This window comes from Talpa europaea (assembly GCF_964194135.1).
Source record: "Talpa europaea genome assembly, chromosome: 4".
Classification (NCBI taxonomy): domain Eukaryota; kingdom Metazoa; phylum Chordata; class Mammalia; order Eulipotyphla; family Talpidae; genus Talpa; species Talpa europaea.
Genome location: NC_140070.1, coordinates 42,692,770 through 42,719,993, shown reverse-complemented (window position 1 = coordinate 42,719,993; position 27,224 = coordinate 42,692,770). Strand labels below are relative to the sequence as shown.

General features: G+C 35.7%; 1 protein-coding gene across 3 annotated transcripts in view; it reads left to right on the top strand.

Annotated features, from left to right (window-relative positions):
• Nucleotides 1-27,224, top strand: part of DLC1 (DLC1 Rho GTPase activating protein) — a gene marked incomplete at both ends in the record, with an annotated part of 350,776 nt that overhangs the window by 247,040 nt on the left and 76,512 nt on the right. The window lies entirely within an intron of this gene.

The window sequence follows — 27,224 nt, the reverse complement described above, 5'->3', positions numbered from 1 at the left end:
AACATAAAATGTTTCATAGATTCAAATAGTATCCTGAAAGGTGTGAGATGCACAACTATGAACCTGTGCCCAGTGGGTGTGGTAGTATGTACACATGCACATGTGTGTTTGCTTTATATTCCTGAACTGCCAATAATAATTCTTGAGGAAAACTCTGTTTCAGTGTTTGTAAGTTCATTATTAAGGCATTTTTAAAGCTGATATTATTTTGCATGATTTTTATTGAAAGGTGAGTTTGTTTTATTTTACTTTGTCTCCAAATGAGATTAGAGAGCTACAAATTAATACAATGAAAGTAAATAAATAATATCTGTAAATGTGAAATTACAACTGAATTGTAGTTGTCAAAATCCTATATTAAATATCTCTTCTTGAAACTCACAGATTCAAAAACAAGTAAAAACCATGTTTTAACTTCTACTGTAGAAAGCAGAAAGTTGTACAAATAAAAATTAAGATGGAACCCTTGAGTAAAGCAAACTTTGACTAGGTGAAAGGAAAATATGTGAAGTCCAGAACTGGAAACAAACAATTGGTCAAACGGAAAACATCTCTGGACTTCTGCTTTTCAGACTTGCCTGCCTTCTAAGCTGTTATATGGTGATATTGAAAATACTTCATGTATCACAGAGATAACATGAGGATGAAAGGCATATTTGAAGTTCTTGAAACTATTCTGAGAAAGCTACTTGAGAAAACATGAGTGCTGTCAGTAATACCATGCAGTACATCAATAAAAACAAGCGATCACTTTCATCCATTTCATCTTTCTCTTATATTTTTCACAATAAGATATTACTTTATAATAAGCATTTTCTAAATTGGTCTTCTTTGCAAGCAATACCAGAACCAAACCCTGAGCCAGAACAAGCAGAAAATATGGCCTTAAGAAAATGAACTAAGGGGGCCTCTCTGGTGGCACAAGGGGTTAAGCACCGTACTATGAAGCAATCCGCAGCCACTGCAGCACAAGTTCAATCCTTGGCCAGGTAGCAACCCACATGGTGAAGCAGACCTCTCCTTTCTCATCCTCTGCTCCCCTCAGCAGTGTATTTCAGTCAGTCTGCCTGTTCTGTTCCTCACTCTATTTCTGGTGAATCCTCTTGCTGCCGCCCCCCCTGCCCTCATGCATACACACCTCTGGCCTGTACCCAGCTGTTGTATGCATAAATAAATAAATCTTAAAAAAAAGAAAAAGAAAATGAGCTAAGAAGGATTCATTCATTCATACATTTATTTGTTCATGTCCAACATTGTGCAAGGCACTAGAGGCATAGCAATAAGCAATGCAGAAACAATCCCTGCCCTCATGAAGCTTGCATTTCAACAGAAGAGATAGCAATTATTATTGAGTATTCCAAAGAAAAGCATAGTGCATTGGCAAGTGACATAACTTAGTAGAGAAAGATTAGGGATACAGGCAGGGTAGAGGCAACTCTAGAAGCTTGGAAGGACACCAAAGCTCCTCATGTGATGAAAATAAAATGAATGCCATATTGATTGTCATGCAGTGGAGGTGGAAGTCTTTGTATTATTACCCCAATTTCCCATAGAGCACTTACATATTTATACCAGTTAGTTTAAACTAAAGTCATTGGTTATTTCTGATCTATCAGGCATGGTACCAACTCTTTGTAGGAATGACTTTTCTATGGGGTGTTAAAGTCCTGGTTTTGATTTATTTAACCTCGCCCTTGATTAGCTTTAGTTTGCCAACATGTGAGTTCTGTTTTTCATTATACAATACTGGTATGAGCAACCCATAGGATTATTCATGTACGATTTCATATAGACATAGAAAAAAGGTCCCTGTTACACTGTTGGGTTATTTATTTTGTTTTCCTTTCCCTTCCTTTCTTTATAATGCCAGTCTACTTTTTATTTCTGTTTTATAGCTATCACAAGGTAGTTAATAGATTCAATTATAAGGAGGTAAAAAAATAAATTGACATTTCCCCTACCAAATTGTGTTATTGTTTTATTCTGTTATATGTCTAATAGAGAAAGGAAGCATGACTAGTATTTGTTATTAACTAAAATAGTGAGTTTTAGAAACAGATCAATACTTATCTCAGAAGTTCCCAGCAGAAGATATTGCTCTATTTCCTGTTACTTCCTTCCTCATTGTTTATTTGTTTGGTAATAAAATGTCTGGAAGAATGAAAAAATTAAAACTCTAATTCATTTTAAAGTTATATTCTGCTCCTATGGATGAAATGACCTAGACAAATATATAGATTTATTTATTTTATATGGAGAACTTCAGACTAGAAAAAGATTTAATGGCAGCAAGAATGACAAATAGTTTGTATATTTTTAATTTAAAGGATAATGAAGGGAAACAGAATTTCTTCGAAAGATGTCAAAATACATGTTTAACAATCAAGGAAAACTTGAAGTGGTTCTGGTGAACTACCAGGTACCAAATAACAAATGAGGACCATGCTTTTCATGGGGAAATTTAATTAATTCCACAATTGTACAATTGTGGAAATTAAGACTTCATGGACTCTAAAATTCTTAAGATAATCTTTCAAGCTATGTGTACATATATGTCTAGAGAAAAAAATGATACAGATATACATACCTTACAGTTCTTTTTTAGCAAGTCAGAGAAATAACATGTACAAAATTGATTTAACATAGTAAGTGAATTCGTAAATTTGTTTTTGAAACATGAATCTGTATCAAAGATCAACTATTATTTCTGTTTAGGCTCCAATTTTACAAGTTTTTGACAAGCATAGTATATTTTGATTTATTTCTTTGTCTGAAATTTTGCCTCCAAATAAATATTGTAATCGTCGCTGATATATTTCAGTGTTGTAACCTGTGATCTTTTCCTTTGATGAATATTTTTGTATTTCTATAACAGCATTTAAAAATAGCCAGAATTGGGGTGGAGGGAGGGATTTTGCTTAAAAGAGTAGAAGAGAACTCTGGTAACATGCTGTGTATTGTTAGCTATTTTAAAAAGAAAATAAAAGCAAGAAATGAGCAAGCAAGCAATAATGACAGGTGGACAATAAACTTATAATTCCTTCCCACCCTTTCTGTAACATTTAACTATAGAAACTTAACAAGAAAAAAAAAAACACTTCCCCTTTACTCTCTGCACCACAAAACACTAAAAATTACTGTAATCTTTGCATTTGAAAGTCTGTTATTGATTTTAGTTTATTGCCTGTATTTGCCATTTCCATATTTAATATTTACAGTATTTTCTTCAGTTTTTTCCTTTTTTATGGTACTTCTATGAGTAAATCCATATTCTGTAGTCTCAAATAACCTTTAATTTCATTGTCAGAGAGACTAAAGGACAGAGCCATCTAGCGTACGAGTGAATTTAACCAACTATCCAACATCTATGTCTCACCCAGGCTTAATTGTTCTCTGCTTATAGTTGTATAATCAGCAACTCTTCTAAAGAACTATGCTTTTTATGGGGAAATTAAATTTATTCCACAATTGTACAATTGTGGAAATTAAGACTTCATGGACTCAAAAATTCTTGAGATAATCTTTAAAGTTATGTCTACATATATGTCTAGAGAAAAAATGACACAGATATGCATGAGCACACACACACTCACACACACACACAGACACGCACATATATATATATATATATATATATATATATATATATAATCCATTACACTATGGAACTTCCTAAATAGGCAGTACCCTCCATCACTATCACCCCAAAAAATATGTTTTAAGGGAGTATTGGTTTTTCTAGAATGCATAAAGTTACAGAAAAATAATAATAACAAAGTCAGTGACCCTAAACATTCTTTTATATTTCCTATCTTTATAGTCTTCTTATTCTTTAACATAAAAAAATGAAATTATATATGGAGTATAATTAATACAGTCATTATTAATAATATTTTACCACTTAAATGACAAACAATGAATATTGGGCAATTAGTTTTTCTTTTTTGATAGAAACTTTTTACCAGTTCCTTCCCCCCAGGTTTTATTCCTCCTCCAAATTTTAGGATGTACTTGTAGAACTATCTTGCTTCTTATGTTTAGCAGGCACACTAAACAAAGTGTGTGTGTGTGTGTGTGTGTGTGAGTGTGAGTGTTTGTGTTTCTGGTCCTAAATTCAAATGTCTATGAAAATTTTCATTTTCATTTTATTTTTAATTTTATAATTCAATTCCTAGCTCTCTGTTCTTTGGTCATAATGTATGACTGATCTGAAATTCTGAGCATTGCAGAAAAGATACAGAATTGGATAGAATATCAAATAAGAGAAATTTAAAGTTGGAGAATGATTATTATACCTTTAGGTATTTTTTAATTTCAAAACCCTACACCAAAGACAGGGAAACCAATTGTGCATTTAAAACTGAACATGTGATATTCCAAAATTGTGTGTACGTGTATGTATGTGTGTGTGAATGGAAGAGTTTAAATTACCCTGTAACTGTCTATATCTGCATTGATTGATTGATTGATTCAAAGTTTTTTTTAAGAATCTGGATTTTGAACTTGACCTATATAAGTACTTATCAACAGACTGCTAAAGCTATATTTAAAGTCTGTGAGAACTAGTGTATTGAACCTTAATCAATACTCGAAATTCTCATTACCTTGACCTTCAAATACCTGAAAGTTAGTTCACTTTGTAAAGATTTTTACTTCTGTTAGAGTTTGGCACTGCCCATAAACCTGTTTTCCAACCCTTTACCCCACACAGATTCAAGATGATAGCATTCCCAGCAGTTTATTAGTTCTTGTGTTCATCTGTCTTAAACCTTGGAGTTCACTAGACCAAAGCAGATAAAGACTTCAGAAATATCTCTGATTTGATAGCAGTATTTTCCTTAACAGGAATCTTTTATCCCTGAGCATTTTTGCCCCTCCAAACCTCAAGACTAGACTGTTCAATGCCACTCCCGTGATAGGCATGCTGTAGTGCTTCTGTTTACCAAAAACACATCAAAGACCTAAGAAATTACTAATGCTTATGAATAGTCTCAAGACTTGTAATGGTGCCTCCCTTCAGGGTAATAGCACTAGCGGGAAAATGAGTCAGCACAAACCATTAACAATTGCCCCAGTGACAAGATTGCATTTATAATTAATGCAAAACTACAGAGCTATTTTCTTATCATGTTATTTCCTATCCTTTCTGTTTTGTTTCCCCAGAGTTTCTTGTAAGGAACATGAATTCTATTACAAAGCAGTTTTAAAGGGAATTTCCTCTTCTGTCCATAACCCTGAGGAACACTAGCCTGAAAAAGTAGGAGCCTGTATTTACAACAAAGTACAGATGAGGGGTAAAGATATTCTTAGTAAAATTGGCAAAAGAAGATGAGACACAGGTCTTCTCTACCAAGCTGCTTTTCTTTACATGCCGAGAGCCCACTCGTCATTTAAACAGGATCATACACAGCCTCCAAGTTTGTTTGACTTCTTTTTTTTTTTTTTTTTATAGAAAGTTCAGTATCCATTTCACTTTGGGAAATGTCCAAAAGTTGGAAATACTCATCCCCAACGTAATTCCAAAACTGATGTAAGAAATCTAGACACTCATGTCCCCTCTTGTTTCCATTCCTTGTGTCTAATTTTCTAGTGAAATTCCCTATACGTTATTTTGGCCTACAAGAGCCTAAGTGTTGATATGTTTGAAAAAAAAAAGAGATCACCCAAATAAATTTTTTGAGGGAATTAAGCTTGGCAATTATTGACATTTGACGCTGAGTTCCTTCTAATAGTCTACAACCTAAGATGGAAAACATAGAAACTAGTGATGGAATAGTATGTGAGTGAACACACTTAAGTGCTTATAAAGTAAACACTATCTTCGTTTTAAGGACGAGCAAAGAGGGGTAAAGTACGTGATATGGGTGTTCAGAAGAAGTATAGGAGTGATTTCCATTTTCATATTATTCATTTTTCTTCAAAGATGACTCTAAAACAAAACTTCCCAATCTCCTTGGAAAAAAGAGGACAAGTAATGTGTTAAAAGCAGAAAGCTCCAATTTTGAGAAGAGAAAAGTCATGATGGGGGAAGTGAAATAAATACTGAATGAATCAATGTGTGAATGAATAAAGAGGGAAAAGATGAAGCTCAGAAAGGAGAGAAGTAAGTTAGGGAATATAAAGAGGGATGAAAGAAGGTCATTTAAGGTAGTGTGGAGACTAAGCACCTAAATCATTTGGCTGGGGTGTCCAAGACTCAAAACTGTATACACAGTGTCCAAGATGTATTTTATTTTTTAATTAATAATTTATTTTATATAATTCTTACATCACTTTTCTTTTTTGCACAGTGTATGCATTAACATTTTGGTTATATTCCCCATACAATTGCACTTTCCCCCTTATTTTGACTCTCGTCCTTCCTCTCCCCTCCTCTCCCCACCCAGTGTGTCTCTGGTTTATAGTTGCTTGTTGATTTTGACTTTTACTTTGTATTGATTAGTCTTTTTCCTGGTCTCTTATTTAAGTTTTCGAAATTCCTGCTATGAGTGAAACCATCCGGTATTTTTCTTTTTCTTTCTGACTTATTTTGCTGAGCATGATCCCTTCTAGATCCATCCATGTTGCTGCAAACTGCATGTGTTTATCTTTTTTGATTGCTGAGAGCTAATGAGACTCAACAAAAACAAAGAAAATAATCCAGTCCAAAAATGGGCAAAAGAGCTAAAAAGAAACTTCACCAAAGAGAAAATGCAAATGGCCAACAGGCATATGAAAAAATGTTCAACATCACTTGTAATCAGGGAAATGCAAATCAAAACTACAATGAGATATCATCTTACACCAGTGAGAATAGCACATATTAAAAATACTAGCAACAACAAATGTTGGTGAGGTTGTGGAGAAAAAGGAACTCTCCTGCACTGCTGGTGGGAGTGCAAACTGGTCCAATTACTATGGAAAGCTGTGTGGAGATTTCTTGACCACACTTCCATATGATCCAACAATTCCACTCCTAGGTATTTACCCAAATGATACAGAAACATTAATTCCAAAGGGCACTTGCATGCCTATGTTTATAGCAGCACTATTTACAATAGCTAAGCTATGGAAACAACCCAGATGCCCAAAAAGAGATGACTGGATCAAGAAGATGTGGTACATATACACAATGGAATATTACTCCACAACCAAGATGTATTTTAGAGAAACTATCAGAGATTAGTTAAAGTAATGGTTAAAGTATGGTTAAAGTATTCGCAAGAATGTCCAAAATATATTCTCAGTGGCATAAATTCTTTTTTCTTCTAGTAATATTTAGTTAACTATAATTGTGACTGTGAGTTCTATTCTAATATATGAGAAATTAGAGGTGTTTCTTTTTGGACATATTAGCAGCTATATTTTATGGTTGTTAAATGTTTCCTTTTTAATTACTTTCTTTTTTGCATTTCTTTTTTTTTAAGATTTATTTATTTATTTGTTTGTTTGTTTGTTTGTTTGTTTGTTTGCTTATACAAGCATTGGGTACAGTCAGAAGCGCGGGAGGGTAAGAGAATTCACCAGAGCCAGAGCGGGGAGCAGAACAGGCAGACTGACAAAGTACACTACTGAGGGGAGCAGCGAGTGCAGCAGGAGAGGTCTGCACACCATGTGGGACCCTCGCCAGCAGCCTGGGATCGAATCCACACTGCAGAGGCTGCGGGCAGCTTCGCAACCCAGCGCTCAACTGCTGCGCCACTGGGGAGGCTCTTAAATTTACTTTCTTAATAAAATAAGTTCTTGATAATTCTAATCAGAGGGCACAAAATATATATGAAGTGCTTGTTCTTTTTTATGCTTTTAGTTGTTAAATGTTTCCTTTTTAAATTTACTTTCTTAATAGAATAATTTCTTGATAATTCTAATCAGAGGACACAAAATATATGAAGTATTTGTTCTTTTTTATGCTTTTTGTTTTGGGGGAGGTTTACACTCAGGTGGTCTTTACAATGTAAGCTGTTTTGAATGTTTTTGTTTCAATTTTTATTGTTCTATATGTGAAAAACCTTTCACATAGCAACTTGACAACATATTTTCATTTTTTTATCTAAATTATTTCAAAAGAGAATGGCTGCTTTGAACATTCTGAAATGATTCCTAAAACCTTGAATGCAGTCCTAAACAAATCAGAAGCAGGTTGTTGGTTTTTATTTTTTTCCCCTCGATTACAAGTTTGCTTTATTATTTAAAGCATGGGAGGGCGGAAATTAAAAAATAAAATCCGCACTTGTTTTGTAATAATTATCAACAAGCAGCCCAATCAATTGAATCAACTGAATCAACTCCATATCTCTTTCATACACTATAATTATAGTTGAGACTGTAAGTAGAGAACCAGAGGCAAGCCTTTGTTCCATAGTACGCATGTGTCAAAATTGAAACCAGTTTTACAGTGTTCATGTCCAAAGTTCCACTGAGAAGAAAAAACTCCAGTAGTTGTCTATTTCAATTAAGAATGTGGAGGAAGCACAATGGACCTTGCTGGAGGACTATGGGTATCTTGGTGATGGGTGTGAAGTGATTACAACCCTGAACGGGATGATCCTGTACCTCCAAATCACATACCATGTACCTCAATTTAAAGAAAAAGGAAGGGAGGGAGGGAGGGAGGGAGGGAGGGAGAGAAGGAGGGAGAAAGGGAAGAAGGAAGGAAGGAAGGAAGGAAGGAAGGAAGGAAGGAAGGAAGGAAGGAAGGAAGGAAGGAAGGAAGGAAGGAAGGAAGGAAGGAAGGAAGGAAGGAAGGGAGTATGGATTCCAAAGCAAAACCACTTAAGTCTGGATCACAGTACTGCTGAGTCAATCCATGCAGTTATCTAACCCATTAGTCCGCACCTCAATTTCCTTACCTATAAAATAAAAATACTAGCACTTACCCTGCAGGATTGTTATGAGGATTAAATGAATTAATACATTTAAATGTCTTAGAACTTCACATGATCTGTTGTAAAGGCTCAATAAATGCAAGCTATTTGAATTAACTCTTAAAAATTTTTGTAACCATAATTTTAAGAAAAGCAAACAGTGGTGGTACTGCACTCTTCAGCAACACTGAGCATGCTGTGAAGAGTGGTGCTTCAGGATAGGAACAGCATGAGTTGGAGACAGATGACTTCATTTCAAACTCAGGCTCTAAAACTTAACCAGTTTTGTAGTTTTACTCATTTCCCAGATTCTGTGTTATTATCCATAAGTACATAGAATTATGTGGACCAGTGGACTTCCTCCCAAAAGAAGTGATGTTTCAGTGGTGTTCTAAGGATTGAGGAGAAACTTGCTGGCCTATGTATTCAATAAAAAAAGAAGTCACACTTGGAGATCAGTGGCGAGAATCAGATCATGTGCAGCAGTCCTTTACAAACTGTAGATCACTATTAGTTGGGAATATTGGTTGAACTTCATGATCTAAATGCCATGGCAAGAGTTGCAGCTTTATCTGTTTCTGATAAACTGGCAGTGGTAACATCTTAAACCAACTCAGCATTTCTGCTTGGCCTTTGCAAATGGTACCATTGTAAAAGGCAAAATTATGAAAGTGAGAATTACTCATTAATTTGAACACTTTTTGCTTTCTCCCCTTGCCAACACTATTTTAAAAATTAATTACAAATTCAGATCACATATCTGATTGTGGGTTTTTCCTAAGACTGGCCCTAGTTTCCTGATTTCTTCAGTCTTTTTTATCTTTCAACCTATTGTCTTCAATCTTACTCCCTCTTTTTGAAATAAATCAAGGGTTTAAATAGATGCCAATTAAAGAGTCCAGTGGCATAGTGTAGCTTTCATTAACTAATTATGTTGATATAATTATATCCGAGAGCAAATAAATTGGACATTTTTACTCAGATTTCTTGAAGCTTTCTAAAATGTTGAAAATGGCTTAATGACATTACTTTCTTGAGTGCACCAGATGTCCTTAGACTCCAGATTGGATACTTTCCAGGATTAGACAATAAGTATGAAATAGACAAAAGTACTGAAGGACTTTGTGAGTCCTCATCTGTCCATCTATTAAAAAAAAAAAGACCTCTTTATGGACTTGGTACTTTTAAAGGAGACATAATGAAAAACAGAGTAGAAAAAAAAATGGAGAAAGTTCTAGGCTGATTTTTAATTTCTCTGAAGTAGTGGAGTCAAATTAAATCCCCACCTGTACTCTGACTCACAAATATCCCCACTACCAGAAATTTATCTGTCTCATTTCAAGCCATGGTTGTAAGTAATTTTGCAGAAGAGATTTTAATATTGTATGATGCCACATGGTTTCATGTGGACGGTAATATGGGGAGGGGTCTCTTAGCCCCAAAGGATAATCAGCACGAAGTTTCCCTGGAGCAGAGGTTTTTTTTTCTGGTTTCAGAGGAAGTATAGGGTCTAAAAGAAACTGTAAGGGAATTATCTGCTGAAAATTAAGAATCATAAAAGTACAGAATCATAAGACTAGATTCAGCATAAACAGTGCATGGCTCATAGTAGACCTGTGAGGTACACTCCATAAATGAAGTCCCCTCTCTCCCCTAATGGCCTTTGGATCAGTAGTATTGAATGATACAGTTTAGTGCATGTTCAAATGAGAAAAAAAAAGAAAATTTAGTAACATTCGGTGTTTTGTTTAAAAGGAGAGGGCAATTATATTAAAAAAGAAAAACATGAAAGAATAATATAACAAGCACCCTTGCTTCCTGTATCCAGTTTTGAAAAATTGTGAATGTTTTATCATTCTTTTACCATTTTTTCCTAAAGGATAAATATTGTGGATAAAGTCGAATTCCTCTTTAAACACCACTTTAGTCCCATTTTCCACAAGTTTATATTTCGTGTGTGTGTGTGTGTGTGTGTGTGTGTGTGTGTGAGAGAGAGAGAGAGAGAGAGAGAGAGAGAGAGAGAATGTAGAAGTAGCATGATTACTGTGTTTTAATTTATACAAATGGTATATCTGTTCAAAAACTGTACTTCATTTTTACGTTGTTTCTTTTCTAATTCTCTTGAAGGCTTGAAATGTCCTTTATTTTGCTAAATGATAATAATAATAAATGATAATTCAAATATCCTTACTAGTAAAATTGAAAAACTGCAGAATATATTCCTACAGTGGTCCCTTGCTTATTTTTCTTAATGATCCTTGAAATACAGAAGGAGAAAACTGCTATAGTTTAATCAGTGTTTCTGTCACATCACCTTCAAATGTCCTTGTGGACATCCCCAGGAAGTGCATGCAGATCGGTCCTGTGGCATCATCTCCAAACAACTTAGTTAGAAAATAATTCCCTGAGCTGGTCTGAACTCTGTTTTCATGTGCCTTCTACTGGCCATACTCTACTATTCATGTGCCTTCTGCTGGTCATATTCTGTACTATGAGGCCACACAGCAAAACAAGTTTAATTCTCCTTCTTTATAGAATTTCTTCAATCACACAGAGAAACTACTAGGTTTTCTCTGAATCTTTCTTCTACAAATTAAGTATCCTCATTTCCATCAACATGTTTCTAGTAACCACAAACTGCATTCACAGTCAATTTAGCTCAATTGTTCTTCATTGAAAGGAGCTGTATATTTATATATGAAGGCTCAAAAAAAAATCCATCAAAGCTGTTGCAATTTGTAACAGCTTGTCTGATGAGACTATTTGTCTGCCTCTGATCTTGGAACAGAATGGTTTTCACCTCCAATTGCTGACAATGTGTGTTAGTCAACTCAACAGGTATCCTGGGGTGTAGCTACAACTGGGAAACTGCATGGCAAACTGGTGATAAGTTTGAGATTAGTTTAGTGCTATATTTGCACTAAATGATAATTGATAATAAATGATAATTGATAGTGCAGAGTTCTGCACTAAACTATCTGTAGGTAAGGTAGATTCCAAAGACTGAGGTTCCAGCTGTTAGTTCCCATGTGATATAATACTGTGTATCAGCTCTGGCCAAATAAATGAGAATTTGCTTTATCAAAGGGTGAAACCACACTTGGTGTTTTTCTCAGTGTATGTGTAGCATGTTTTTTAAGGAAAGGTTGATTTTCTTGAGTTTAATTGCTTATCTGTAAAACCCAGGATGGTTTAAGTCCACCATTCACCTTGAAACTGTTGTTGTTGCTGCTGTTGTTTTAATCCCCCCAAAGAGACCTTGTGTTTATGCCAGCACTGCCAGCTTTTACTTGTGATGGCCCCCAAATCAGTTGTGTTGATTCAGACGCAGACCATCACTCCCAAACATTTTGGAACATCCCAATTCCAGGATCCATAGCTCACCAGGGCCTCCTTTTACTCTGTGACAGTCTGCTGCCATCAGGAAAAGCATTCTTTTCTAAAATGCAAGGTATTATTTTCAAGTAATATTCCAAGGAGATCAATCATGGTAAGTGAAAAAGGCGAGAGATGATTCATGACTGCCCACTCAGCTCCCAAGGAAGCTTCCTAAGCTGATGTTGAATCACTCCACATAGCAATTGGCATGAAGGCCTTGGAAATGTTCTGATTGCAAAAGCAGTCCTCTCACTTTTCCAAGGAAAGTGATGGATGGCCCCCCTAAAGGAACTTGGTTTCACTGGAAAAAATATAGCATTTGATAAATATTTTGAGTACAGATGTGTTTTCTTACTAGAAGAGTAAGTGTGCATTTCTGAGGATAGCTAATGTAGATTTTTGTAAGCTGACATGTTTACTCTTATTCTGAGACTAAGTGTTAGCCAGTCTCATCATCAGCTCTCTAAGAATTGCTACATTAGTGAACATTCAAGCCTGCACCAAAAATTGCTGATAAGAAGCATAGTTTGATGAAACTCTGTATCAAGTATGCTTGTGGACATTTTAGAGGTTACAGATATTCCCTATAAATTACCAAAATAGATGCTCATTTCCTTCGATGACTTATTTGAAATGGATTGTTGGTTGAAATCCAATAGTACTGGCAGATTTCCACCTCTCAAGGAGCAGCATTGTAATTACAACTTGTTGGCATTCTTTTCAGTAATTTCAGAAGGGATATCAAGAATTAAACACTCAAAGGGTTGAATCATCTTTTCACCCTTGAACATACTCACTTCCTTCAGTTCTGGCCAAGGCTTTTGGGAAGATATTCTTATGAACTTCCGTTGCTGGCATAAGCAGTAGAAAAACATAAGGCAATAACCAGGACTGGGTTGCTACAGCAGAAACAGAGATAGATGCCTCTCACCTACTGCATTAGTGTGACACAGTGAAGGGAGTAGGGGACTTCAGCCATAATTGTGGTCATGCTCTTCCATCTACCTAGTGCAGACATGGAACTAAACTATCATTAGGTAAAGTGGTTCTACTATCTTATAACTTTGGAAATAACTTAAAACAAATTTTTTTAACCACCCACAGACCCAAATAGGACCCCTGTCGTCTAATTCAAGTAGATCTTCCAGAAATTTTTCTAGCATTCCAGTTTGACATAAGTTATTGTCCCTGAAATATTGTTCAAGTAATTTACCTAGTGAGGGAGAAAAGATATGATCTGTTGAAAAATCCAGGTAATAGTGCATGAGACTAGTCTCCAAATAGTCAAGGTGCTGACAAGGGTTACTTTCTTCTCCTAAGATCTCTCTCCTTGACTTGCAACTTCCTTTTCACAGTTTTTTCCTCACATGGTCTGCCTTCTGTGCTGTCTCTTCCTTTTCTTTTTTTTTTCTTTAAAGATTTCTTTTTATTTATTTATGCATACAAGAACTGGGGTATAGGCCAGAAGTGTTAGGGGGCTGAAACGATTCACCAGAGACAGGGTGGGGAGCAGAACAGGAGGATTTACTGAAATACACTGCTGAGGGGAGCAGTGAGCTAGACAGGAGAGGTCTGCTGCACCGTATGTGGGTTAGTTCTCTCGTGGGGGACTGAACTCAGGCCATCATGGTGGGCTTAATGCCTAGGCCACCAGGCTTAATGCCTAGGCCACCAGGAAGGCCCCTCTTCCTTTCTTATAAGGACACCTGTCCTATTGGATTAGGACCTATCATTATCACCTCATTTAACTCAGTCACCTCATTAAAGACTTTATTTTCTAATCTTATTTTCACGTAGAATTATATACTGAGGTATTAGGGGTTGGAACTTCAACATACAATTTTGGGAAGATACGATTCATTCCATAACACTAATGAAATTTACACTGCAGGTACTCTGACTTATAGCTCCCTGTGAATAGCAGGATTGTAGTGTTCAAGGTAGGGTGGAGAAGCTGCCTTGAAATCAGTTTTTCCGATAAATCGCCAGAAGACATGTCAAAAGAAAAAGAGCTGGATCTCAAATCTCCAGTAATTCTTCATGATGTCTTCTTTTCACCCTAAATTTATATTTATTTTCATATTCCATTTTGTATTAGTAATGTTTACCCTTTCTTCAAGAGGTTGTTGTCTTACATCACTTATCATTAGGTTCACAATATCCAGGTCCACTCTTTGAAATATAAAATACACACCAGGTTTCAAAGACTTGCTATAAAATAAAAAATATTAAATAGTTCATTAATAATCTTTACAGTGATTGTCTGTCAAAATGATGGTATTTGGGATTAGTGGGGTTAAATGAGCTTGATTACTATATATAATGTCACCTATTTTTTTTTAAAGATTTATTTATTTATGCATATAAGAGCTGAGGTACAGGCCAGCGATGGAGCTGGGGGTGGGGGCGGTGAGAGGATTCACCAGAGACAGAGTGGGGAGCAGAACAGGCAGACTGACTGAAATACACTGCTAAGGGGAGCAGCGGGTGAGACAGGAGAGGTCTGCTTCACCATGTGGGTTTCTCCTTGGCAGGGCAGGGATTGAACTCATGCTGCAAAGGCTTCGGGTTGCTTCATAGTGCGATGCTTAACCCCTTGTGCCACCAGGGAGGCCCGTGTGTCACCTATTTTTTTAAGATGGCTAATGACCATGGTAGCTACACTGTACTTTTGTTGGACAGCCTTGCCCCAAAGTCTCTAACACCTATTCCAGGTCAAATGCTTCCATCCTGGCCTGCTGAAGCTTTGAGCTAATAGGGAAGCAAACATCCATCCTCTTTTCCCTCCATGCTAATTACCTTCCTAATTTGTATCTGAGTGTCTTTTTACTTAATTATGGTTCCATTTAGTGGTTTCGGCCTAACTATCATCACTAAAGTTCCTTGAGTTAAATAATATTTTCCTTCTTGGCTGGAATTCCAACCATGCTGGTGCTAAGAGAAGAATACTTGGAGTTTAAAGCAAATGACTTATAAACAAACAAACAAAATGAATCGGTATATAATCTTAACAGGAAGACTATTTTAGTCTCTATTGTTAAGTGACTCTTACATAAAAGCTTTCCACAGGGACAACTGAAATGGTTACAATTATCTTATCATGAAAAAATATTATGCTATTGAGGTAACTTTGGTAAATTTAAATCTAGCATGCATCAAAGCTCTTTAAATAATTACTTTGGAAATGTCTTGATGTGAGGAGCAATTTTTTATATATTTCATAAAAATGTATTTTATAGAAATATATCAAAAATAATAAATTGAAAACTTTTCTACTCACTATACATCTTGAGAAATTATCTCCAATACCTCATTCCAGAGTAACCATTAGTCTACATTTCATGCTTATCATTAGTTTCCTTTTAGTAAGAATTTTACTACCAACGGACCTGCTTTAAATGTTGGTTTAGCCATTTAAAACCTCTGTTGTATGGACCTGTTTAAAATAATTACCCTGGAATCTATATGGCAACCTACACTCCCAAAGTTACTCTTCTGTTTTATGAGTACTTTTCCATTAAGTAGAAGGAAGAAAGGAAAGGAGGGCAAAAGAAAAAAATATATATTATTAACCAATATGATTATACTTTTTATATAAGAAAGAATCCCCATATAGGGAAACACAACTATTCAGGCTAAAGCTAGAAGGTTGAGTGGCCAAGAAAATACTAGTGAGCAGACACTGGAAATTGCATCCAAAAGTCTGGCACATAATAAAAATTCCACAAATATTAGTGATTCTCCTGAAGAGGTTGCAATGTTAACTCATATATCCCCAGGTGATTATGATGAATTTCCTCACTCCTGCTCTCTTGATAGTAAAAGTCAAAAACATTCCTACCCCAACATACCCAGGTGATTATGATGAATTTCTTTACTCCTGCTCTGTTAATAATACAAGTCCAGAATCTCTCTGACCTCAATTTGCTTTCCCAAATTCTATCTACATTTTTTTATAAAGTAATATTTAATATCTGCATTTTTTGGCTGACTTTCTCTATGTCTCCTCTGTATTATCTGTACCGTCCTCTAACATCTTTCTGCCAATCTTAGAATGCAATAGTCAAAGAATCAAAGTGTTTTTCTTTAACAGTTCCCTTCAACAAATATTAATGAACACCTACTCTTTGCCAGATATCATATTAAACTCTGAAGACAGAAAGATGACTATGACATGATCCCTACCCCTAAGGAATTTATATTCTAGTGAGAAAAGCAGAGAGGTTAAAAAGACTCTTTCATTCAACAAATATTTATTGAGCACCTATTTTCTGCCAAATATTCTTAGACTCTAGAGACATGTCAATGACTAAAACAGACAAAATTTCTACTGTCATGGAGCTTACATTCCATGGCTAGAGGCAAGCAGTAGAGAGTAAGTAAATTTCATATTATGTATGTAATATTCATTTTAAAGGTCATGAGTGCTAAGGTGAAAAAGGTAAAGCAGAAAAGGGGAACTGGGCAGAGGTGGTGAGCAGAGGGTTACATGAGTGACATTTGAAATAAGATGGTCAGGGAAGAACACTGCGAAGGTGACATTTAATAAATACATGAAGGATAGGGTAGGAGCCACATGGCACTCCGGAGAGAGAGCTTTCCAAGCAGAGAAAGCAGTTAGCATTGAAGTGAGCACTTTTATTTAGAAAAACACAAATCAAAACCACACTGATATATCACTTCATTGAAATACCGTATAATCCAACAATTCCACTTCTGGGTATATAGCTGTAGAATACAAACCCATCAGTTAGAAAACTTATATGTCCCACATTGCTTTTGAGACATTATTTACAATAGCTAAGATACTGAAGCAGACTAAGTACCTGCTGATAGATTATTGGATAAAGAAGATGTGGTATATATACACAGTGGACTACTATTCACCTATGAATAAAGGTGAAATTTTGTCACTTGCAGCAAAATGGAAGGAACTCTAGGCAATTGTGCAAGGCAAAGTTAGCTGGAATGACAAAGAACAATCTTAATTTTGCATTCATTTAACTGTAGACAAAAACTAGATAATCCATCTCCTCTTGCCCATTCAAGAACTCAAGCTGTTCTCTTTTTTTTCTTGCATCACACATTTTCTTTTTCTTAAGACTCTCCCACCAGCAAAACAACACTCTTTTGAATTCACTTCCACTCCAGGTATTTCAGTTCACAGTTATACTGTGAAACTTCCTGAGAGTTTTCCACATTCAGCTGTCTTCATTTCCACCCCAATTAGGCTTGAGATTACTCATCTGGAGACACCACTGACCCTCATGCCAAAAGATTCATGATGAGCTCTCAAGTCTTCATCTTCTCAACGCAGCACCTTTATTTGCTAAGGTGATCACTTGCCATCATCTTTGAAGACCTTGTTCCTCTCGGATTCCAGAACTCTGTACACTCTTAATTTTTGATTTGTGTTTTGATTTGTGTTTCTCCTTTTACCTCACTGGCCATGTTTTTTCAGACTCTTGTTAATATCCCCCCAGACTTTAATGTTAGAATACCCACCACTTTTGACATCTCTAAGTAACTTCCCCTTTTGATGAACTCAGCCAGTTTGACTGCATTAATAGCACCAGTATGCTAATAACTCTCAAATTTATAGCTCTAGTCCAAATTTCTGCCATGAATTCTACCTAGGTACATGTGCACTTGAATATCTAACAGGCATTTGTAAGTTAATACTAACGCATAATGAACTCCTAATCTCCCCCCTAATATCTGCTTCTCCCTACATTGGTTTCCAGCAACTCCAGTTTTTCAAAACTCTATTCATTTTTGCAATCCTTCTTTCTCTCATGCCCAATACCCTATCCATCAGCACAGCATGTTGACTCAACCTTCAGAATATATCCACAACTGAGAACATATCTCACCACATTCACTGCTATCAACTTGGTCCAACTCAATAGCACTTCTTGTTTGGATTATTCCAATAGTTTCCTAGATTCTTTGCTTCCACCCTTGGCCTTTTCAAGTCTATTATTAGTATAGCGGTTAGAATAATCCTACTAAAAGTTAAATCAACTAACATTACCATTTCAAGATGAGGATCCATTAGCTTAAAAGCAAGCTTAAGATTACATCCTAGTAGGAATTCCTTGGACTCTGTACTACAGACATGTGCTCTGCCTACAAAAAAGAAAGCCATGAGAATCAAAATGACTTCAAATTGAACTCTGAAAACCTCATAAAACTTTTCCAGCTTAGCCATGTTAGAGAACAATTTAAAAGGTAGGCTTACATTATTGCACATTTAGTTAGCTTAATGTACTAAAACAAAGCATTTAGTTGGCTACAAAGCATTTAGTTAGTAGTCATTGAAGAAGAATTTTTAAATTTAGCAAAAATTATGTTTCAAAATTAAGCAAAGTGCACAGAAATTATTTTCCTTTGGGTGTCACAGTTTTTTTTTTGTTTTTTTTTTTTAAGATTTATTTTTTATTTATACAAGAACCGGGGTACAGAGCAGATGCGCGGGAGGGTGAGAGGATTCACCAGAGACAGAGCGGGGAACAGAACAGGCAGACTGACGAAATACACTACTGAGGGGAGCAGCGGGTGAAACAGGAGAGGTCCGCTCACCATGTGGGTTGCTCTGAGACTGGCAAGGATCGAACCGGCACTACAGAGGCTGCAGACAGCTTCACAGCACTGCACTCAACTGCCTGCGCTACCAGGGAGGCCCTAGGTGTCACATTTTAAATGCTTGCGTCTAACAATAATCACTAAGGAATTCTTTAGGGGGATATTGTACAAAAGCGGGAGGGAAAAATTAAGAATCATCAGTTGAAGATTATCAAAATGCTGCTTTTGGTTCCTTTTGTCCAAAATAAATAAATGTACTTTCTTTTTAACAAGGTCACTATTTAAGAATAAAGATGGATGGATGGTTGGATGTATTGAGGGATGATGATTAATAGATATTTATATATTCTTTTATTTCCTATAATGTGGTCTTTTGTTCACTGACTTATTTTGTTAGTTTGTTTTTTAATGAAGTGCCCTTTTTTTACATCCTTATTAATTTTTGGACAGTATAGGACTTCTCAGGTATGGTTACCGTAGTATAGAACTATTTCTCTTTTTTAATTAATGAACTTATTTTCCTAGATTGCTGTTAATTTTTGGACAGTATTTGATTTTTCCTCTCAGATGTGATTCCCGTAGTTCTCCCACCACCATAGCACCCATGATCCAACACCTCAGTTCCTCCTCCTCTTCCTCCTTTCTATTTTTTTAAAGTTTTATTATTTATGCATACAAGAACTGGGGTACAGTTCAGAGCTCTGGGAGGGTGAAAGGATTCACCAGAGACAGAGTGGGGAGCAGAACAGGCATATTGACTGAAATACACTGCTGAGGGGAGCAGCAGGTGAGTCAGGAGAGGACTGCTGCACCATGTGGGTAGCTCCCTGGCCAGGGATCAAACTCGTGTTGCTGTGGCTGCGGAGAGCTTCATAGGTTATATCTTAACCCCTTGAGCCACCAGGGAAGCCCCTCTTCCTCCCCTCTATTGATTCCCTGCCCCTGCTATATGCCATAGCGCTAGTATCAGCTTGTAAGTTTTGTCTTTTTCCTGGCCCTTTGTTTGGTTTCTCTATATTCCACATATAAGTGAGACCATCTGATGTTTTTCTTTTTCCTTTAGACTTACTTCCTTAGCACAATCCCTTCCAGGTCCATGCCCATGCTGCCGCAAATGGCATGAGTTTGTCTGTTTTGATCACTGAGTATCGTTGTGTATATACCACATCTTCTTGATCCATTCATCTGTTTGGGGGCACTTAGGCTGTTCTCATATCTTGGCTATTTGTGCATAGTGCTGTGGGAGATATATAAATATTTCTTAATGTCATTTGAACAGCGAGTGAAGAATTTTAAGAAAATGCTTACCTTAAATGCACTCTGCTACAACCTCTTTATGGTGAATTCCTTATCTTTAATTTCACAGTTAATCTTTGATCTGTTCTAAACCTGTTTAAAACTCTAGACTCTTGCCAGACGAGAGCAGAATCTTTCATGCCAGATAGGGAACTTTAAAAAATTGTTTTTGAAGCATTTTCTATGAAGAAGAAAATGAATTTGTGTTCTGAGCCCTGTATTTACAAATCTAGCATTCCCCACTTCAGTAGATTCTGCATTCAAAAATAAGTCTTAAATAGTTGGCATGATTGTATTAATAAAATGTGTGATCTGGTTATATGTAAAGTAAATGTCCATTTTGGCACAGATCCTTTATCTGAACTTTTGATTGAGGTCCTTTACCTGAACTTTTAACTGACTCATGGCATTGGTCTTATATGAAACATCAGGAACAAAACCAGCAAATCCAAAGCCAGCCCTCCTGTACTTGTGTCTAGCACAGAATCTGTCATGCCTGATTTGAATATAAAATATACATTTTTCTGAAGTTTTATAATGAATTTTAGAGAAAAAAATGTTGCAATAACTCCTTTAAAAGCCTGGAATATTTAGGCAATCTAATACTTGGTTTATTTTTGGTGGACGTTAGCACTGAGCTCTGTGGCAAAGAAAAGGTGCATGCCTTCAGGGAGCTAACAATCCAGTGGGCAAGAAAAAATGAATAAACAACTAAGTCATACTTCAGAAGTAATGAAGTTAATGCTATAGTAGAGATACTAACAAAGCACCATGGAAGTGTAGAGCAAGGGATGGTTAGTTTGACAGGACCAAAAACTAAAGACAATAGTGTGGTTTCAGGAAAGAGATAGCCTCTCCTGAAAATCATGAAATATGAATTAAGGGAGTAAAAGAATGTCTCAAACACAATCTGCATTTCATAAGTACTTAAATTACTGGGCCTCCCTGGTGGCATAAGGGTTAAAGTCAGTGCTATCAAGCTATCACCAGCCACTGCAGCATAAGTTCAATTGCCTGCCAGGCAGCTGACCCACATGGCTCAGCACACCTCTCCTGTCTTGCCCACTGCTCCCTTCAGCAGTGTATTTTAGTAGATCCACCTGTTCTGCTCCAACTATATCTCTGGTGAATCCTCTCACTCCGCACACCTCTGGCCTACATCCCAGTTCTTGGATGCATAAATAAATAAATCTTTTTTTTAAAGTGCTTAAATTACTAATAATCTACATGAATTCACTACATACTCATGGTTTACATCCAGGGCTGCCGCTGATACTCAATGATCCTCAGAAAACCTAGTATCACAAAACCAATGACATGTTCATTCTTTAAAGGGAATCAAATCAAATAGGCATACCATGTATGCATATAAGTCATCACCCTTTTGTTACCTTTTATTAAGGAACAATATACATGCAGAAAAGTGCATGTGTAAGTGTACAACTTGGTAAGTCTCAAAAACTGAAAACAACTGTTTGGCCAGAATCCACATCAAGAAATAGAACATGACCAACTTTGCAGAAGACTCCTCATACCCCCTTCTAATCACCATCACAACCCACTCCCAAGGCTAGTTTTGAATAGTAGAGATTCAGTTTGATTTCACATAAATGTAATCATACAACCTGCACTATTTGTTTCTTAGCTTCCTTCCTTCAGTGTTAGGCTCTTGAGAGTCACCCTATTTTCATGCAGGGTTGTAGTATTTGTTCTACTACAAATGATTTTGTAGTAGATTCAGCAGCATTCTGTTGAGCTGATGCATATCCCAGTCCATTTCTCCATTCTACTGTTGATGTGCAATTGGAGGGTTTCCAGTTTGGAACGATTACAGATAATGCTGTGGTGAGCATTCCAGTGCATGTGTTTTGGTGGACACGTGTACATTTGTATTTGGTAAATTTTTATCTGCTATCTGTCTGGTAGAATTACTGTATTACATTTGATAGATACCACCAAATAGTTTTCAAAACTGAACCAATTTATAGTCCTGCCAACAGTTTATAAGAATTTCTTTGACTCCACATTCAACACTTCATATTTTCTATATTTCATTTTAACCATTCTGGCGGGTGCAGAGAGAATGACCTTTTTTTTTCTTGCTGATTTTTAGGAGTTCTTTACATATTCTGGCTATAAAACCACAGTTGGATATATGTATGTGTCTTCTGATAAATAGAAATCCTTAATTTTATTATCAAACCTCTATCATTTCTCTTTTATTATTAGTGATTTTTGTGGTGGTATATGAAATATTTCTCTTCAGGTCAGGAAGAAATTCTATCTTTTTCTCAAAGCTATGTATTTTTGCTTTTCACATCTATAGCTGCAATTTTATTTTTTTAAATCTAATATCATTGTTGAGATTTTTTTCCTACATAGAATATCCAAGTTACTCAGAAACCTTTTATTGAAATAGGCAATTATTTTAATTCAGTTAAGATATATCCACTGAAATAAGTAAGAATCAGATATATCCTGTGTCAAATACATTTTCTACCATCAGAAATCCTAGATTATCAGGATCATTTTCTGGTAGCTAGTTCAAATTTCTGGCAAACAGCAGAAAGGAAATTAGAGAAGGAGTAAGTTAATTTCACTACTATAAATCTATTCTACAAATACTATCTTGGAGTAGTTTCACTATGATTTTGCATTTTCCACTCTGTCCAGAAGTAGTGCTGGTTTTTACATGATTCCCAGTCCAAGTACCAAAATTTCTCCTGGTTACACTAATGATTGGAACAGTTTCTGAAGTATAAAGTAGCGACATGGATAGGAATGTTGGCATTTTTGCTCTAGATTACCATGATTTAATTTGCAGTTCTCTCTATCACTGTGTATTACTTCCTCTAAATTCCATTTGAAAATGTAAATGACTATATTTAGTTATCTACATATCAATAATCCTTTAAACCTTGAGTGTATTACTACATTTCTTATAAAGGAATTGGAGGGTTATAAACATAAACATTGTAGTCAGTTTGCTGAGAACTGCAGTATTTAGTTAACTGCAATATTTAGTTAACTGCAATATTTAGTTTAGAATTCTCCACAGTCCCTGTAATTATGAAAATAATGAAAATGTTCATTTCTCAAAGTAAATAGATAACATATAGAAGACTAATGACATGTCATCCAGTATGCAGCCTTTATAAAAAAATGGACCCTTTCAGAGAATGACAGGAAATATGAGAAATAGATTATGAAGTTGAATACAACCCACATAACTAACAATTTGTTCCCTAAAGCAAAGTTTAACTTCATGGCACTTGTTCAATAGATTTATTGTCATATAAAACTATTTTATTTCATCCTGAAACTCAACTATAAGCATCAAAAATTTAAAAATTGTAGGAGAGTTCATAAATTTGAACACATAGTAGATATTATGGTAAACAACCATTAATTTTTAGGCATGATTTAGTTTTTTTAAATAGATTTAGTTTTTAGAGATACATTCTAAAATGTTGATGGATGAAATGATAAGTTGCCTGGGACTTGCTTCACAATAAGCCACTGAAGTTGGAATGAAATGAGTGGGATATAATCAGCATAAGACTGAAAATGAATTGATCATTGTTGAACTAAGTATGCATTCATGGAAATTGATATTAGCACTTTTCTCTATTTTTGTAAATGTTTAATTTCCTACAATAAAAGATTTAAAAATGTTTCATTTAAGATATTATGCATTAATATGTTGAAACAGTAGTTCTTTCCCACATTTTTGTATTTTTTCTTGTACTACTGTTTAATGCTTTTCCTCAGTTCTAACAATATTGCTGATCTACATACTGATTTCTTAAAATTTCCTGTTTCATTTTGGAAATTTGTTGTAATTTAAAAATAATATGAATAGTACAAAAATATATGTATGGACATATTTGATATAATATCACCTATTCATTATCTATATGCACACACACAAAAAAGATGCACTAACACAATAGAAACATTAACGATTTTAGGATTTTGCATCACTCATTTGACATATGGATTAAATAAGCAAATATATACCTGCTAAAGCAAACTTAACATACATATGTTCGACCTACCTCTTCTGCAAGAGGGGGAAAGAAACTTTATTCAATAATATTCAGTGTGGTTCTATTCTCACTCACATGCCTTGACCCTTACCATCTTCCTTGCCCATAACTGGTCCACCTTTATTGGTGATGTTCAGCCTTCTAATTGGAAATAATGGTTCCAGGAAAAGTTTCTTTCACTTATGCAGAGGAATTTTTTTTTTTCTAGTTTGAAGGTGTAGTTTAATCTAAACCATTTTTTTTTTTTTTGTGGAGGCCAAATCTAAACTTTAAAGAGGAATAATCTAGGTGTTAAGACTGTATACTGCAGATGATACCTACACACAGTTTGTATGCATAACCAGTCATTCCCAACAGAGAAGCTTCTTATTTGAGCACTGGTTGTAAATGTTTTAAAAACCCAGTGGACCGAAGGAAGGGCCAATTGTTACTGGAACTTTCCTTTGAACACTCCTTTCCTCTCTCCACAGACAACAGCCATTCCCATTCAAGTACACTTTTATTCCTAGAGATCACCAACTCTAGCCCCTGAACACGATTCATGCTTATTGAAACATAGGTTTCCTTTACAACTAAGTTTCCATCTTATTCTACCTTCTTCTTTTGCAACAACTCTTTAAACACATAGCAGAGCTGGTTGCTTCTTAGTTCTTTAAGAAAAGTCCTTCTACCACCTTAAATAATTTTATTTTCTCTGAAGCATATGCAGTTGGGGACTACTTTTGTTCTCTCCTCTGCAAATGTTTCTTGGTGAACTACTCAGGGTTGGTCACTGGCAATTGTTAGATGTGACTGATGAGGACCTGTGATAAGGTAGCAGACACATAATGAGCCAATGCCAATCTGAAAGCAATGGGCAATAGTAAGGTTAATTAACTGCTTCGAGTGAAACCCTCTCTGCTGAATAGAACCCAGTGATTTCCTCAATACCAGTTAATTTTAACTTTCTTTTAACTATCAATAGGTCTCTTTCTTCAACTGTAAAATAGGATTAGTAATAATGCCTACTTCATAAACTTATTTGAAGATTAAATAATCTGATCTAAAATATTCAGAACAGCGACTAGTGCACAGTTACCACTAGTAAGTATTACTGTGACTGCTGCTGTCACTGTTGAACCACACCTCCTTCACTTGGGCGAGTTCTGAGAGTTCTTCCTGAACCTGCTCATGGCCCTCATGGACCTCCGAGAACTCACTGCCATCACAGATCAACCCCATCATGCTACCAAGTTCAGATCTGTCATAAATGAGAACTTTTATCTATTTATAATTGGAAATGTTTATTATTGCTGGTTTAGCATGTGAATCTTATCTTTAGAAACAGAATTATAAACGCCCAAGAAGTTTATCTCTACCTCTCACAGGCCTACCATACTGCTCATTTACATGCTGAATAAAAACTTGTAATGGATGATATACTACAACTAAGTTTCCAATATGCTGCATTTCAATTCTTAAAAGTAGCAAGGATGGAATATTTTATTAATTTTGCATATAGTAGAGATTATTTGAAACTGAGTTTCTCATTGCTATGCTTTCTTATATGTTTATAGGAAGGCTGGTTAGGAAATATTTTGAATTTTGAAAGGATTGTTTGCAATAAAACCTCTCTTCAAAGTAAGTCCCTTCTGATTTAATAATTAAATTTTAAAAGAATAGATCTATCTCATGTCACATTTTTCTACTAACTCACAATCAGCCTAGACAGGCAAAATTTTATTCTGTTCCCAAATATCATAGAGAAGTATTTCTGCAAAATGTCTCTTCTAATTGTTTTAGGGTTGACCATTGTGTTAATATACTATGAGTTCACATTTCTATGTCCTTAAACCACATGGGTTTATTATTCATTTATAAAAATTACTATAGACTTTCAAAGCACAAATTTATCATTTACAGTTCTGGAAACCAAATCCAATATGGGTCTCACCAGACCCGATTCAACATGTCAGCAGGGCTACATTCCTTTCTGGAGGCTCTAGGGGAGGATTGTTTCCTTGCCCTTTCCAGCTTCTAGAGACAGCCCACATTCCTTAGCTCAAGGCTCCTTTGTCCATCTTCAAAGCCAGGAACTGCCACTGAGTTTTTCTCATATTGCATCATTCCAACTGTCTCTTCTATTGCCTTCATCAGCATGTCAGGACTCTTGTGATGACATTGGGCCCACCTCGAAAATCTAGGATAATCTCCCTATTTGAAGTTCAACTGATTAACAAAGTCAGTTCTATTGGCTAGAATTCCATTGCCTTGTAACCATAATATGTTCACAGGTTCCCGGGATTAGGAAGGACACAGTCATAGAAGGTGGAGGCATTCATCAACCTACCACACCATCTTTTCTTGTTCAAAAATAAATTTGTGTTAATTGAGGGAACATCTGGGGTGCACAGCCCCCCAGAATCACCCATAGTCCACCACCATAGCCCATTGTGCCCCCTTCCCTCTTTATTCTCACCCTTGCCTAGCCCTTACCTTCTCTGGATCATCTTTTCTACAAGGAAGAAAGTTTTTATTTATCAGCAAGTTTTGTCCCTCTTTCAGCAATTTAAAACTTCATGTTTCCTTTTTGTCTGTAGAGGAAATGGAGAACAAATGAAAAGTATATTAAAATTTTGCTTCAGAAACTCTAAAACAAAAGCAGTTCCTGACCTGATTATAACATGTTTTGCTTTTATGAAATAAAATAAGGAAGTGGTGTGTATCCATAAAAACAAAGCAGGAAGATAGAAATAACATGTAACAAAGGAAGATTCTGTAAAACATCTTTCCAAATGTTTCCTAGCAGTGAATTTGGTACTAAGTATCTGGTAACCACACTTTGTCAGGGGTCTTTATTAGTAAAGTTTAAAGTTTGATATTTAGAGACGTATCTAAAAGTACGTAAGTTTTTTTGCATAACAAAAGCAACACATACTGAATAACTCCATTGATATAACATCCTGTGAATGACAAAATTATGGAAATGGAGAAGTGACAGAGAAGTGACTGAGAGCTTAGGGAAGAACAGAGAGAGTGACTATGAGGATCAGCAGGAGAGAGTTCTCTTGTGGCCACGGAACAGTTCTGCATC